The sequence below is a fragment of the Protopterus annectens genome, chromosome 11.part0 (genome assembly GCF_019279795.1).
Source record: "Protopterus annectens isolate FY-2018-M chromosome 11.part0, PAN1.0, whole genome shotgun sequence".
In the NCBI taxonomy this organism is placed as follows: domain Eukaryota; kingdom Metazoa; phylum Chordata; order Ceratodontiformes; family Protopteridae; genus Protopterus; species Protopterus annectens.
Window position 1 is genome coordinate 1,436,173,717 of NC_056745.1, and position 16,543 is coordinate 1,436,190,259.

Sequence of the window (16,543 nt, forward strand, 5' to 3'; positions counted from 1 at the left end):
CTACAAACATGTAAGCCAATAAGGTAACATACAGTGGAGCAACATGTAACATCAGATAGGACGGGACCAAGAACAATGACATCTACCACAGTCTGTACACAGGCGAAAGTACATATTAACAATATACACACTGTTGACATTCACCATAAGTACACAGTCCTCAGTACTGTACACACACAACCACATAATTTCCAGGCTATGTCATCAAATATAACCCCTACTGTACATGACATGTGTAGCAGTCTGATATCTCACTGGCTTGTTATTAGATATGATAGCATTAATTATGTTGTACAGCACATATGCACCTCTTAATGCATGACATATGTTCAAAGGTTGACAGAGTTGTAGCAGAAAGCACATACACTAGGCCAATATTGACATGTTGCTGTGATAACCCCATACATTTACTGTTGTAACAGGGTTTGTTGCAGCATATGTCTTTTGAGGGATATGAAGCCAGTAACTGTCACGGCTTTCACCATCTACAGACTACAATCCACACACTACCTTCTGCAGTTTACAGATAGATGCTCTGTGGGTAACACATGAAACCAAAGGCACCACACACTGCCCAGTCTGCAGATGACCCTACAGATGGGGATTCCTCATAAACGTAGCACTGACATGGCAGGTATTAAAACATGTAGGACAGCCATATCCACACACACCCTGTTAAACCAACATTACTCCAAATGCAGTATAGCAGCACTTACTGTCTGTAGTCAGGTCAGGCACATCCCCATCCTATGTGTTGCCCTGTTTCCACAGTGTATGTTGCTAGAGGTAAATCCCCAATCTATCTGAGATGCTGTTTGCCAAACAACAGATCGAGTTCCTGCTCACAGTGAATGAAAAGGCCCAACACCAACATGATGTTCCTAGATATTGGAGTGTGTTTTCATGCAAATGGTTATGGGAATGTTACCACAGCTGTTCCATACGCAATCAGCTAGAGGTGGACTGCAATTCATGCAGAGGCCATCAGCTGATCATGAGCATCACTTAAAATGCACATGCTGCTGCCTAAGCAAAGCAGGTGTAGGTCTCTACATCTACCAGGGAGGGAGTGCGAGGGTCAGAGAGAGGTAAAGACAAGTCAGGGAGGGGTGGGAGAGTAAAACTTAAGCATGTTTGTGTCACACACCTACCAGCACAGGGTATCAAACCCCTGATGACTATGTAGTGCTTTCACATTTCTATGCAGTTATTGGATGCGCCACATAGGTTACATGTTGTGGAGCTTTCAGAACGTATATGTGATGGTGAGTGCCATCTGCAACAGGGATATGGTAGCTATACGGTAGGTGTAGTACACATGCCTGTCCGCATGAACAGATGCCAGCGTCAACACAGCCACATTGTCACAGGGACACACACACACTGACACACTTGGCAGGGCCAAAAATACAACTCATCACTAGTGAGATTGCCACAACACATTACTGTGCAGGTATCACATGCACCACAGGGGTCATACGGAGGTTATATGGGCAAAGGGTATGGGGAGGTGTCTGACATCAGGCAGCATGCTTCTGTATGCCAATGGGGGTTATAGTGCGTGTGAATGTGAACATACGCATCATACACCACACACATACACACACACACACACACACACACACACACACACACACACACACACACACACACACACACACACACACACACACACACACACACACACACACACACACACACACACACACACACACACACACGGTGCCAGTACTTACATGCCTGGGTGCATGATTCATGGGTGTGCAGTGGTCAACTGTGCCAGATGCTATACAAGGCTAGGTGATAGGTATACCTTGGCATCAGGCCACATGACAATTGTTTGCATTGTGGCTCAGGGGTGTAGTTTCTGGATTTGCCCACACAGGTGGGTATTTTATTCACCATCCAGTCACCTGGGTGACTATTGCATGTGGCCAATGCTGTGCATTGCTTGCCATGTATGTGTTCCTTAGTCCATGACATGGATGGTGTCTGTGATGTGCACACCTCCCACATGCATGTACATTGACATGTGGAGCTGTATCTGGGGTGTCTGGCCCATGTTGTGTATACAGATTATCATCAGATGTGCCAGTCCTGGCCTCATGTGGCGGGAACTGGTAATGGACAGCAGGTTTACCCTGCACCTACATTGATAGCATTCTAATGGCATTCCCTGGTATCAGTGGCATCTGTCCATACAGGGCATGTTTTTAGACATGGTATGTCCTTTGTGGGTCACATTTGATGGCACCACAGGTGTTGCAGGTGTCCAGTGGGGAACACGGGGAAGGTGTACTGTCTGCATGTACCTGCCTTTTGGGCAGATGGACAGGGTGCCATGCCCTCTGTAGGCCACTGGAATCACTCCATAGTTTCTATCAGTTGGCAATATGCAGTGTACTATCACATAGCGGCTGTTGCCTAGGCAAGCGTGTGTGTGTGTGTGTGTGTGTGTGTGTGTGTGTGTGTGTGTGTGTGTGTGTGTGTGTGTGTGTGTGTGTGTGTATGAGACATGGGTTGAGAGTGTTCTCTGGTTACTACTAGGGTTGGTAACTTTTGTTTGCCTGGCCTTGATGTCACATGTATGGGTATGGATTTGCACCCCAGCCTCTCGTCTATTTCACATCTGTTATCTCTGTATGGTGGACATTATGATATATACTAGGGCCACCATATTGGGCCCAGTTGTTACACACTCACATCCACCTCCACACAGGATACGAGTTACAAACACAGACACACACACATCAGCAGGATTGGCAAAGTAGGGCATTTGAATTGTAGTGAGTGTGGCTAGGCTAAAATGCATTGCTCCCTACACAGACATTGACAAACACAAAACATCCACAACCGACATGTGTGGGTATAGAACCCCTAACAGAGGTCTATATCACACTACAGCATGAAGCTGTTATAGGATGCACCACAGGGATTACTGGAGAACTCCTTCCCCAAAGGTATATTTCACAATGAATGACATCAGCAGGATTGTCAAAGTAGGACGTTCGAATTGTAGTGAGTGTGGCTAGGCTAAAATGCATTGCTCCCTACACAGACATTGAAACACACACAAAACATTCACAACCGACATGTGTGGGTATAGAACCCCTAACAGAGGTCTAGATCACACTACAGCATGAAGCTGTTATTGGATGCACCACGGGGATTACTGGAGAACTCCTTCCCCAAAGGTGTATTTCACATTGGATGACATCAGTAGGATTGCCAAAGTAGGGCATTCGAATTGCAGTGAGTGTGGCTAGGCTAAAATGCATTGCTCCCTACGCAGACATTGAAAAACACACAAAACATCCAGAACTGCCATAGGTGGGAAGAGAACCCTACCAGAGTTCTATATCATTCTACAGCAATATGCAGTTATGGCACGCTCTATGGAGATTACTGGGCTACATCCTTCCCAGAGGTGTATTTCTAGGTGGATGAGATCAGCAGCCTTACCACAGTAGAGCATTTGAATTGTAGGGAGTGTGACTACCCTTAAAAGCATTGCTCTTTACACAGAGTCAGACAGACACACACACAAACAAACACTTGCCATGTCTGGGATTAGAACTTCTACCTAACTAATTTATCATACTACAGCAGTACACAGTTATAGGATGCACTATGGAGATTACTTGGCTACAACATTCCTAGAGGTGTATTTCTAGGTGGATGACATCAGCAGCCTTGCCAAAGTAGAGCATTTGAATTGTAGGGAGTGTGACTACTCTAAAAAGCATTGCTCTCTACAAAGACAGAGTCAGACAAACACACAAACACTTGCCAAGTCTGGGATTAGAACTCCTAACTAACTAATTTATTGCACTACAGCAGTACGCAGTTATAGGACACACTACAGAGATTACTGGGCTACAACCCTCCCAGAGGTGTATTTCTAGGTGGATGACATCAGCAACCTTGCCAAAGTAGAGCATTTGAATTGTAGGGGGTATGACAACCCTAAAAATCATTATTCTCTACATAGACAGAGACAGACAGACACACAAACAGTTGCCATGTCTGGGATTGGAACTCCTACCTAACTAGTTTGTCACACTATAGCAGTACACAGTTATGGGATGCGCCACAGAGATTACTGGGCTACAACTCTCCCAAAGGTGTATTTCACAGTGGATGACCTCAGCAACCTTGTCATAGTAGGGCTATGGGGAGGGCAGTGTGTGTGTGTATGGGCCATAACCCATTCATCTAGAGGTTGAGATGCCACATGCAGGCTCACACAGGGTCATATTTCACAGGTACGTGTATACAGCTGCTAAATGACTCTTTCCTTGTACAGTCATGTTGCACAGCTAGCACGTGCACCACATAGTCTGTAATGCTAACAGATATTGGTGGCTAGTATCTGCAGTGAGTGACATCTGAACCTCATGTGGTTGTGGCCCTTTGGCTGTGTGCTGGGTGGGACAGGCTTGGATGGCTCCTTGTCACAGTCACCCTCTTCCACACATCTATGTACGTCTACCTTTGGCTTATTATAGTGTGCTGTCCTTACATATATGTCTGTATTCCTATCCACTGTGTGTGCAAAGCATGTGTGGTGCATACTAAGGAGTGTCTGCAATAACATCTACGACTTCCAGATATGTCTGGTCTACTGGTGTTTGCAGACATGGCCTTCATGTGTTTAAGTGTGTGGGTATGCCCAATATGACCTTTCAGTATGTTGTTGACTGACATTGCCTTCATTTCTCTAAGTGTGTGAGCATGCCCAGTATGGCCATCTTTATTGAATGTGTGGATCGAGTCCAGATAGTTTGTACTGCAGTGCTGACCTTTGTGTTGTACACCTACAAGTAGCATGCTGTTTCTGCAGGGTATTCGTCGATCATTTGACATTGACTGTTACTACATTTCTGCATAGGATGGGGGGGCATACCCGACTATTTCTACATTTCTACACAAGATTGGGGGGGCACACTTGACTGTTACTGCATTTCTACATAAGATGGGGGCGGCACACATGACTATTTCTACATTTCTACACAGGATTGGGGGGCACACCTGCCTGTTATTACATTACTACGAAAGTTGGGGGTCCACACCTGACTATTTCTACATTTCTACACAGGATCGGGGGAGGCACACCTGACTATTATTACATTACTACATAGGATGGGGGGAACAGCTGACTTTTTCTACATTTCTACACAGAATTGGGGGGGCACACCTGACTGTTATCACATTACTATGTAGGATGGGGGTGCACACCTGACTATTTATACATTTCTACACAGGATTGGGGGGGCACACCTGACTGTTAGTACATTACCACGTTGGATGGGGGGCACACCTGACACTTTTACACATTTGCTATGACTGTACTGGTATGTCAGGTACTCCATTTCATTCTGTATTCTTACCTATCATGCTGACTAGAGGCATACCAGTGTACTACAGATCTTAGCTTTGGTTGTCCTACATATTAGTGTCTGACTTTCTACCCTTCAGAACTAACATCTCACTGCTAACCTGCTGTAGTCTGTCTGTGTAGGTCTGGGGGGTGGTTACCCATAGCCATCATTCAGAGGCCATAGCACAGGCTCTGTTTGGGTTTGTCTGTCCTGCTGGCTGAGACTGCTGTTGGGTATTGAACCTCCCTGACTGTCTTGTGTGAGTCATATGGACACACATGTCACCCAGCACATTTCCTGCAGTGGGTTTTGTCACCCTGTGTGGTACTGGCTACTATGGTGACTCCAGTATGTGTTACAGATGTAATGGTGCCACTATGGGTGTCTACTTTCTGCTGCCATAACATTAAGCCACCCAATTCCCTTGCATGCTCACATCCATACCATAGATACAGGTAATGACACATTCTACTCCATTTGGCAATTGGTAGGTTGATTGACTTACCTTGTGGGTGTGCCAGGATTGCAGATGGTGCTGAAGGGCTGCCTATGTTGGATGCACATAGTACACTCCCTATACATGGTTGAGCACAGGTATTGTCATGTCTGGCATCCCTTTTACTGTATGTGTGAGTCAGAGAGAGAGGTGTCATTCCATGGGTCCCTACTGTGTCAGTGTATGTGCTATGCGTTGTCTCTTTGCCGTGGCCTCAGAATACTGGGAATGCCTCCATCTGCCTACTGGGGTAGGTTCAGGTTGTTCCTCCTCTGAGTCACTCTGTGCCTGTGCAGTCCTTGGCATTAGTGTGGGGCTGTTCCTGCAGCAGCTGTTTCCACAGGATCATATTGTGTAGCATGGCACATACCATAACAATTTGGGTACAAGTAGCTGGTGAGTACTGCAAGGCTCCACCGGATGTGTCCAGAAACTGGAACCGTGACCTAAGCATTCCAAACACATGGTCTATTATAAGTCTGGTCTGTGCGTGTGCCTCATTATGGCATTCTTGTTCAGGTGTGTGTGCATTTCTGATGGTTGTCATCTGCCACGGTTCCAGTGTGTAACCAGCATCCACCACTAGGTGACCGTAGGGGATGTCCCCATTGGCAAATCTCTGATACAGCTGCGTTAGATGCCAAATGTGGGAATTGTGATAGCTTCTAGGGCAGCTAGCACACACATTCATTATAATACTCTGGGCATCATAGACAACCTGACAGTTGATGGAGGGGATGCCCCTGCGGTTGATGTAGGCCCTACCCTGATCACCGGGTGGTGCTTTGATGCGTATGTGCGTGCAGTCTATAGCACGCACTACCTCAAGATATTCTGCTATTTGGTGGAAGAGATGCATATTGCTGGTTAACACCTCACGGGTGTTGAGGAAATATACGTGCTCACTGGCATGTGCTGACATGGCATCCAGGAACTGTTGAAATACTCTGGATGCTGATGCCTGTGAGATCCCCATAATATCCCCAGTTGAGCTTTGGAAGGTACCTGTGGCTAGTATTCCTAGACCTACACATACCTTGATATCTGCTGGGATGGGTTCCCCTCAGTCAATTTGGAATGTCAGGCATGGTCGGCACAGCTCAACAATTTACTGTAGTAGGTCCCTGATCATCCTATAGAGCTTGACTATCTCCAGCTCATGTAGCCCCTGGTAGGTTATCCTGGGTCTGTACACTCTTCTCCATCTCCTCACTGTGGGTTGATCGGCAGCATTCACATCCTCACCACCTTTAGCCTCTTGCACATGTTGTGTTATGTTGCCTGCTACAGCCCCTCTCATTTTGTAGGTTTGTTTGTTAAAATTTCCCCGCTTGCATACACCGGTGGTGTAGAGTGTGGGGAAAACCAGGGGGAAGGTGTTTGCATAGTTTATAGTAGTGTTCTGGGCTGGGCTGGTCTGCTGCCTATGTAATTAGCTGATTCTGATACATTTCACCTGCCAGCTATGCTAGTTCACCTTGATTACCTTCCTACTGCTGTTTTCCCTTCCCATTGCCTTCCTGTTTAAGCCCAGGGATGTGCCATGCAAACAGAGTTCTCAGATGTGCACAGAGCTGCTATTTCCTGGTTTAACTTTTTTTTCTTCCTTTAAAACCTGGTGTGTGGCATGCACACCTGCTTAGGCAATGTAAAGAGTGCTAGGCAGGTTCAGACTCACCCCCTAGCTTAGCTGTGCTAAGCTAGGAACAAACCTGAGCCACAGGGCTCCAATCCACTTACAGTATGCCTGACACCCCCCATGATATCAGCTAACTCCTAGGCTTGCACCAAGCTATTCCTATTCTTACACTGTTGGGACCTGACTCACATGCTGGGGAAAACTAGGATTCACTATCCTTTCCCTCATTTGCATAGGATTGCTTGCTAATGCATAGTTACATGTCTCACACTGAGCCTCCCCCCTTAGCAACCACTACCTGTAAGATGGGCAAATAGAAGAAGGATCACGGCACAGTTAGGATGGCGGGTGAAAAATCATAGGGACATCACAACATAAAGTGCAAGAGTTCAGCCAGAAATGTAGTACTAATTGAATACAAGTGAAAAAGTGAAAAAGTATAAAATGGTATCATTCAAAAAGTGTACACAATATTAAACATAAATAAAACGGTAAGCGTGGATGCATTGCAGTAGTCCATGAAAAGGAGACTGACTCAAATGCCACACAATATTTACAATGCAGAGTTGATAGGTGCAGATGCTGTGCAATATTATATCAATGTGGTGGTTAGTATGGGTATTACACACAATGCAGCAATGAATTCTAAGGTTGTTTTGACAGATAAGTTAACACTGCTTAGGGAACAACATATAGAAAAGTATTGATTTATTTATATTTGTTTACAAAGGTAGTGCACTGATCAAGATTGACCAATTTCAGGCTCAGCCTGGGTGAAATACAAAACATTTCACAAACAAAAAATTACAGAAATGGAAGCAATAATAGGGTAGTTAATCCTAATTGCACAGAAAATAACTGTGCATATACATTTCAGTGAACAAACACATGGCAATATACAATCAAGCAGAGTGTCATGTAAAATACAGTGTTGGCCAAATTAATATAAATCTGTGTTTTTATTATTTTTATTTTTGTTTTTATTGTTGTTTCGCCATATAACTCAATAGGGGTCTATGAAATGACAAACAATATAATTCATGTTATATGAGAAAATATTCTAATACAATGTTCTAATATTTTGTGAATGACCCTTTGGCCATTACCAGGGATTTAACTCGTTGAGGTATAGAACAAACAAGTTCATGGCAATGTTCAATCATAGAAGCAATGAGTGTCCAAGCTGAAATGAGTGCTTTATTCTTTTGTTGCTTGTCTGTTATGGTCTTTTTCTTCATCTCTGAGTTCAGAATAACCCCCGAGTTCTCTACTGGATTTATACCTGGGCTGTTACCCAGCCATGGAAACAATTCAGTATCATGGATCTCAAGGAAACTTGTCACTTGTTGACCTTTGTGACATGGGGCACCATTACACATGAAAATGAAGTCCCTTGGTCCCAGTAAATCCCTTCTTCTTTGCCCAGTCACACAGCTGGGAGCAGACATTGCTGTAGTATAGTTATGTACTGTACCTGCTTCATGTTTCCCTGAACAATGTCGAGCCGACCTGTTCAGAAGATGCCCATAATGCTCCACATCATCACTTGAGTAGGGTGTTTGATGCACTGAATGATACAATTATCCCTTATCTGCTCTCCAAATTGTCAATTGACATATTATACTTGCTGATCGGAACACTATTATTCTCTCATCACTAAAAAAAACTCATTATTCTAATCTTCTTCTGACCAGTTATGAAACTCTTTCGCCGAGCACAATCTTTTTGCCTGCATTTGGTTGGACAATTTCTGTTTCTTCAGAGGTCTGCAAACTTGAAGCCCAGCATCCATTCTCTGATCAGCTATGAATCATTCCAAGGAGTTGTGGACCTTCTGTGACCACATCTGCCAGAACGTCTGGGTGACAACCCTTCACCGGTATTCAGTTTCTTCCGAATTTGGCTGACAGATGGCTGACTAACTCCAACCTTCTTGATGATTTCTGATCCAGGAATGCCTTCTGTGAGCATAATCTCAACTTCTGCATGCTTTCATGGCATTAGGTCAACCAATTTACCCATTTTTAAGACTATGGAGCCCCGTCATTATGTACTTTTCTCTTAAACTAGGTAAGTAACATATAGTAATTTCATGATAAACAACTTTTTTTTTAAATTAGCAAACTGAAAGGATTTTGTGAATTTCTGGAAAAAGCAAGACTGAAAATCACTAAAGAAACTAAGAAATCTCCATTATTTGTCGATATTTCTATTAATTTGGCAAATAGTGTATATACATTCATTTTTAAAGTGGGTCAATCTTCAGTGAATCTTGACAGAGGAAAAGAGATGAAGAAACCAGTTAGGTTAGGTCATCCTGTGTTGAAACAGGAGCATCTGGCTTGGATGAAGAAATGCTTTTTGAGTTACATTCTAATTTGGAATAAGTGTTGATATCCTTACTGTCAAGGTAGTTGGAGAAAATTATTGACATGGGTTAGGCAAGAGGCGCTACAATGCAGCAATGCAGCAATACATTCAGACTCTCTGTACTCTCACAACAGTAACTATGCAGTTCTGTTATATACACACTGCAGGAGCATTAGCCATAGGTAACACTGGGTCAGATTAGTGCCTCTTGTAGCAACCATGCAAGAGTAGGTGAAAGCCATAATAATTTCAGAGAGTGCCAGCTATAGTATCATATAAGAATAAGCTAAAAGAATAATCTCACTGTTGTTACTGTGTAGTGCTCTGTTCTGTGGCACCGCTCGGAGTGCAGGATATCTTAGTTGTTATCCACCTGCTTTGGCAGTCAGTCTGATGTTTCAAGGTTACAAATAGGAGTAGAGCAGCTCAACTTAAAGCAACCTAGAAAAACATAATTTGGAGCAAAACAACACACCACCCAATTGAAACAAAGTCTGCTAAGTGACCTCCAGCAATCAAGCACTCAGAACATATGCAGGTTATTCTCCTCTAACTAGATAAAACTTTCTTCTTCTTGAGTTCTTTTTGAAAGATTATTAAAGCACAAAATAGCATTTAATCACCACAAGCTCATTCAATACCAGTATAAATGGTTTCTCCCAGTTGTTATGGGCCTGGTTTTACAGTCAGTCTACTGGTTTAAAGTCTCAGCCAGGAGCAGAGCAGCCCAAAGTAATACAACCCAGAAAACACAATATTGGGCAAAAGAGCACACTGGACAGTCAAAACAAGCTCTGCCAAGGAGCCACTAGCAATCGGAAACTCAAAAGAAAGACAGATTTACAAAAGATCATACAACTTTCAGGATCTTATGGGCCACATAGTGAATGAATAATTCTAGGATATGTGTATTGGCTTGAATTTAGCACTGCTAGAATTAAAGAAGCTGATTATTAGCCTAGTTCGAATAATTTTGTTTGTAAGGGTGGTGTACATTTTTGCAGAAACACAATATAGGCAAACTGTACTCTCACAAGAGCAATGAATTTAAGAGGTTAGATGGACAAAGGATCTTTACTTATTTCATAATGTCTTCTTTAATCAGTGGTCACGTCTGGCATAGCGGCATATCTTTAATGAGATCATTAACTGGAGAGAGCAACATACCACAGCGGCAGTAAGAGACATACAAGGACCTATATGCAGAGAAAATGCACTGCATACCTAAAGAGGTGTCATATTTTCTGCATTGTTTATTTCATTTTTTTTTATTTATTTTTGTGTGTTTATTTATTTATTGATTTATTGGCAGAGATAGCAATTTAGAACACTATTTAGCTGCAAGATGATTCCAGAATGACAATTTAAAATATGATGGTAGTAATGTTACTTGCTGGTGGTAAACACATAACTGTCTGTAACAACCTATGCTCATTTAATAAGTACATCTTGTGACTAAGCTGTCTGTACGTCTGTGAAAGTACATTAAATACATTTCACGTCTAAGCAGTTTGTAATGGCATCTACTGGTTCATGTCTACTGTACGTAGAAAAACCTATAAAAGATGGTTAAGTACAGCTCATGCCTCACCTGTCTGTATGATCCTTTACTAATTCATTAAGTACAGCTCATGTCTGAGCAATCGGTAAAAACGTGTGTCTGTATAAGACCAGTAACTACATTTCATATCCTGTCGCTACATATCGTAGCTCTGCAGTAAATTTCAACTGCATTTAGAGTATAATAAATCCAACTTGAGTGCACTTATGCATGTATTACATTACAATATGCTTTCTATTACTGGTTTCTTGCACTCATTTTTGTCTCAGTGAGATTTACCATGCTGTTTCAGCCTGTTGTATCTTCTGGCTTGTTTCCACTATCTTTGTTTATCTAAGCATTTTGTTTGTTAGTACATAAAGAGGCTAAACATGTTTTATTCCTTTCTTTTTGATGACTATGTTGAAATAACAGAATCGGATATTTGCTTATTTTGGAATATAATAATACTACACAAAACAATGTACAAAACATATTTTCTGTTGTATTTATAAGAATAATTGCAAATAGTCATATTCAAGTGTTACTGATAAAAAACAGTTTTCTACTTTGAGCAAATAAAAAGAAGGTGACAACTCATGAGAAGGCTTGTTGTATCAGGCTAGCAGTGATAGTTAAATTGTGTAGACCGCACCATATGCTGCTGAGCAGAAAGCATCTCTGCACAGGCATTTTTCAGTTCCTAGCACCAGAGAGCAGGGATGTAGGCAGGATTTTCAAATTTGTACTCACAGCTCCCAGACTGATGCTCCCAACAAGCCATACCCACATCAACACTTTGCTGTTTGTGCACTTCCTTAAACTGCTGACCAAGCCACACCCCGTTCACAGTGCTGCTCACTGAATGGATGATTGACAACAACATTCCAGGATGGTAATTACTTGCATGATGAAGCAGAAGAAACATTTCATACCAAAAGTGCATCTTCGTGGGTCAAAAAAACAAAATACCTTCCCATTTACCCCAATCACTACACACACACACACACACACACACACACACACACACACACACACACACACACACACACACACACACACACACACAGGCACGCACACACACACACACACACACACACACACACACACACACACACACACACACACACCACACACCACACATGTATACCAGTTAAACAGAAATACCAAGACATTATCAAATAGTCCCAAGTGTCAGTAAGCACACCTAAATGTACAGCAGTCTTGCAAACACAGAATGATAACAGTAAATTTTAGGACCACTCATTTCACTTACAAACAAACTTTCCTCCCCTCATACCTGTTACCTACCTAAAGTAGGTGGTTTGGACCTGCCAGCATCAGTTATAATGTTTTCATTACTGTATTGAATTAATGTATGCAAATAGTCAGAGTTTGTATTCTGTCTTGTTTCACCCAAATACACACCAGTCCTGCAAAGCCAGAATTATTACAACAAAGCTACAGTCCCAAACATTCCATCTATAAACAGCCATCATATCAATTGCCAACCTAAAGTATCTGCTTTGACCCTGCCAGGATTAAAATGAAAATAGCAGTGATTGCATTAATTTACTCTGTTGCACAGAAACAGTAGTTACAGGCTTGTATGACAGCTGACTTTACCCAAATACACATTTGTCTTGTAAATTCCAGAATTACAACAGTAAATAGCAAGGTCAGTCAACTCATTTCATTCACAAACACCCGTCACTACCTAACTAAAGTATACCCTGCCATGATTAAAGTAGAAATAATAGTAACAGTTGGGTTGCATACTTGCATTACTTTCATTTTGTTGACAGAAACATTAGTTGCAGCTTGTGTGTGTCAGCCAAATACACATTTCATTTTATTCATTTTACCTTTTTTGCCCAGGTTTCTGCAACTGGCTTTAGTCAAAAAAAAAAAAAAAAACGTTTCCATATATGTCCAGGGAGAAAAGCTCCAACATATAGGTTCATAGGTAGGAACTAGGCTATCAGCCCTAGGGCCTATACAAGCCTAGCCATAACGATTCCCTAGCTATTGCTTCCTACAAATATTTACTTTCCCTATTAGAAATATTTTAAACAATCATTTAGTGTATACATGAACAGCTATGAAATAACATACATTAAGAATTATTCATACACTTGCTAATTATTTTATGTTCATCTTAAAGTACTGACAGAAAAGTATTACAGTTTTGCAAAGCTGGAATTGTTATGTAAGCATTAGGGCCAGTTGTTTCTTTCACACATAGCCCCAATCTCCATTGCTTACCCCACCCGCAGTATCCGATTTGATATTGCGAGAATAAAAACAAAAACAGAAACAGCAACAACAAAAAAGATGACACTACGTTAATATTAGAGTTTAGAGCTTCTGGTCAGTCTTACTTCAGTCAAATTCACATTACTTTTGCAAAGCAAGCCAGAACTACAGTCATTCCATTTGTGCATAGGCAATGCTCCCATCCCAGCTGCCTACCCAGAGAATCTGCTTTGCACCTACAAGGTTTAGAGTAATGAAAATAGAAGACCATGGTTACCTTACTGTATTTCTTTCACATCACATAGCCAGGAACTTGCATGTGCTGTTGCTTCAGTTCACCCATATACTTTACTCATGCAAGAGTAGAGCTTGTTTCAACAACAAAACATTGGCAAACCATCCTAATATATCTTGACTAACCCTGCAAAAAGATATTAAGTTAATAAAAACACATGTCATCTACAAGTGGCCCCCCAGAACATACTCCCTATCTAGAAACTTTTTGGCACCTGCCAGGATATTTTATTTAAAAAAAATAAAGTCGTCAACAGATGCTAAAGCACAAAGACCACTACCATCTGCTGGACTCTGACAGTGTATTATGTTAAACAAAGAAAATCAGCAAGAGTGCCCAAAACACACAGACCATTAGAATCTGTTTTTAAAACAGTCCTAAGACAAAAAAGATATTTTTTTTATTTTTTTATTTTTAAAGTGGAACTCAAGCACACATGCACGCTGCTCCAAGTTCTGCACAGAATCACATTCAACTTTACACATTAGATTGCAGTTCAAACTGCTACTAGTGAGTAAAGTTTAATAATGAAACTTTTTTTTGGAGAAAGTTGGAGGGGGCTGCAGTCCAGCAGTCCAATATCACGAGCCACCTAGTGCCTGTCAGATTCTACCCCCCACTCCAGATAAATTGTTCTGAAATGCATAGAGTGCATATGCCTCCTAACGTCCTTGCCAGGTAGCACTACTGAAGATTGAGGAAACAGAGGTGGAACAGTCTACGTAAATGACCATAAAATGACATGAATAAAGATATGCAGTCTAGTAAATGCATAATGGGATGCAAATGAGCATCTCTGATCATAGATGTTGACTGCAGTAGAAATGCAGCAAGTTGTACTTCTCTATAAGAGCAACACGCATAAGGGAATCTGAGGATCTGCATTTGTGTAACAGCAGTTATTGTCTATATGTGGCACTACATCTTGCCTGTTATCATGATGCATGGCAAGCATTTCCAATGAGAACTGTTATAGCAGTGCATTACCTCTCACCAGATAACCGACCAGCAGCTGACAGGCCATTTCTGAGGGAACAGAGATATATTAACGGCATTGGCTTACATGTATTGTCCACAAGTAGGATCCAGAGGAGATCATGGACTTCTTATACTGGTGGACACTAAAATGCATGTTGAACTTCAGCCTGCAGAACACTCAGTACATCGTTTAATACACTATTCCACACGTGGATGATAATATCAGTTTCTCCAATATGCCAGTGGAGAAAGCCACTGCTCTGTGTGGTTTCTGTGACTTTGCCCATCTTCTGGAAGTACTGGATATCATTCACTGCACACGTGCCAGTAATGGCCTTATCTGGTATCTTGAGGCTATTTTATGTCAATAAGGAAAGTTATCATTCTGTCCACTCTCAGGCAGTGTGCAATGCACAGCTGATAACCAATGAAAAACGGTGATGCATGTAATGTGATTCTTGTAGTGTGATGCATGTAATGCAGGTAAAAATCTATGCCAGGCCTTAGATGGTCTAATCATACTGAGCATCAGACATCTCCACATGCCCCTACACTGGAAGGAGGGTGAAGGTGGTCACAGTCATCACCACTTACACATCTGCAAAGGACATGACACATCTGGCATCAAAATCTGAGTGGTCAGCCATGCCAGCAAAGGTGGAAATGGAGGGACGAGTCATAGCTAATGTCTTTTATTAATGTGGAGATTGTGACACTATGGGACAGTCACTGGTACAGAGTGCCACAATGTGACTGTGATCTGGGGTCACAGTAAAGACTTCACACAGCTGGAACACAATGTTTTTTCACTTACCTGGTGAGGCAGGGGTGGCAAGCTCCACCAGCGGTCAAGCTTCTGGCTCCAAGCTCCTGGGTGTCCGGGTGTGACCTGCTCTGGAGACAGTGTCAGGTGGGGAGTTTGACTGGGGTGATACACCTGTCAAAGAGTAATGCAGGTGTCCTAAGTCTAGCTCAGGGAGGACAGAAACCTCACATGGATCAGAAGTGCAAAAGTTCACTTGATCTTGATTTTCAGTATGAATACAACTGCCAACAGAGTTTATAGTCATTTTGAAGAAAACTCAACATGGCAAAATACAAAAGGGTAACAAAAATAAGTCATACCGAACAAAGGATCAGTTGTTGTTAAATAAAGTAGTAGTGGATAACTAAAATGGGGAAAAATCTAAGTATGGAATGGATAGATTGCAACAAAGCATTTGACACCATTCCACATTTATGGATAAAGGAGTGGTTACAGATGAAAAAGATACACCCGACATTGATAAATTACATTACAGTGACCATGGTGACAAACCACTTTGTAGCTAAGCCATGATATAGGACAAATTATTATCCCATGGATAAAAATTCAAAGGAGGATGTTCCCTGCTAATTCTTTGTCCCTGCTGCTCTTTTGTCTTGCCCTTAACCTATTAAGCAGTCTACTTAATAGATTAGATCACAGTTACAATTTAGCTCTGGGAACACAACAAAGTGTAAAGACTTATCTTTTTTAGTGAATGATTTAAAACTGTATAGTTCTTCAGATGAGGAGCTGAAAGCACAAATGCAAGTGGTTAAAATT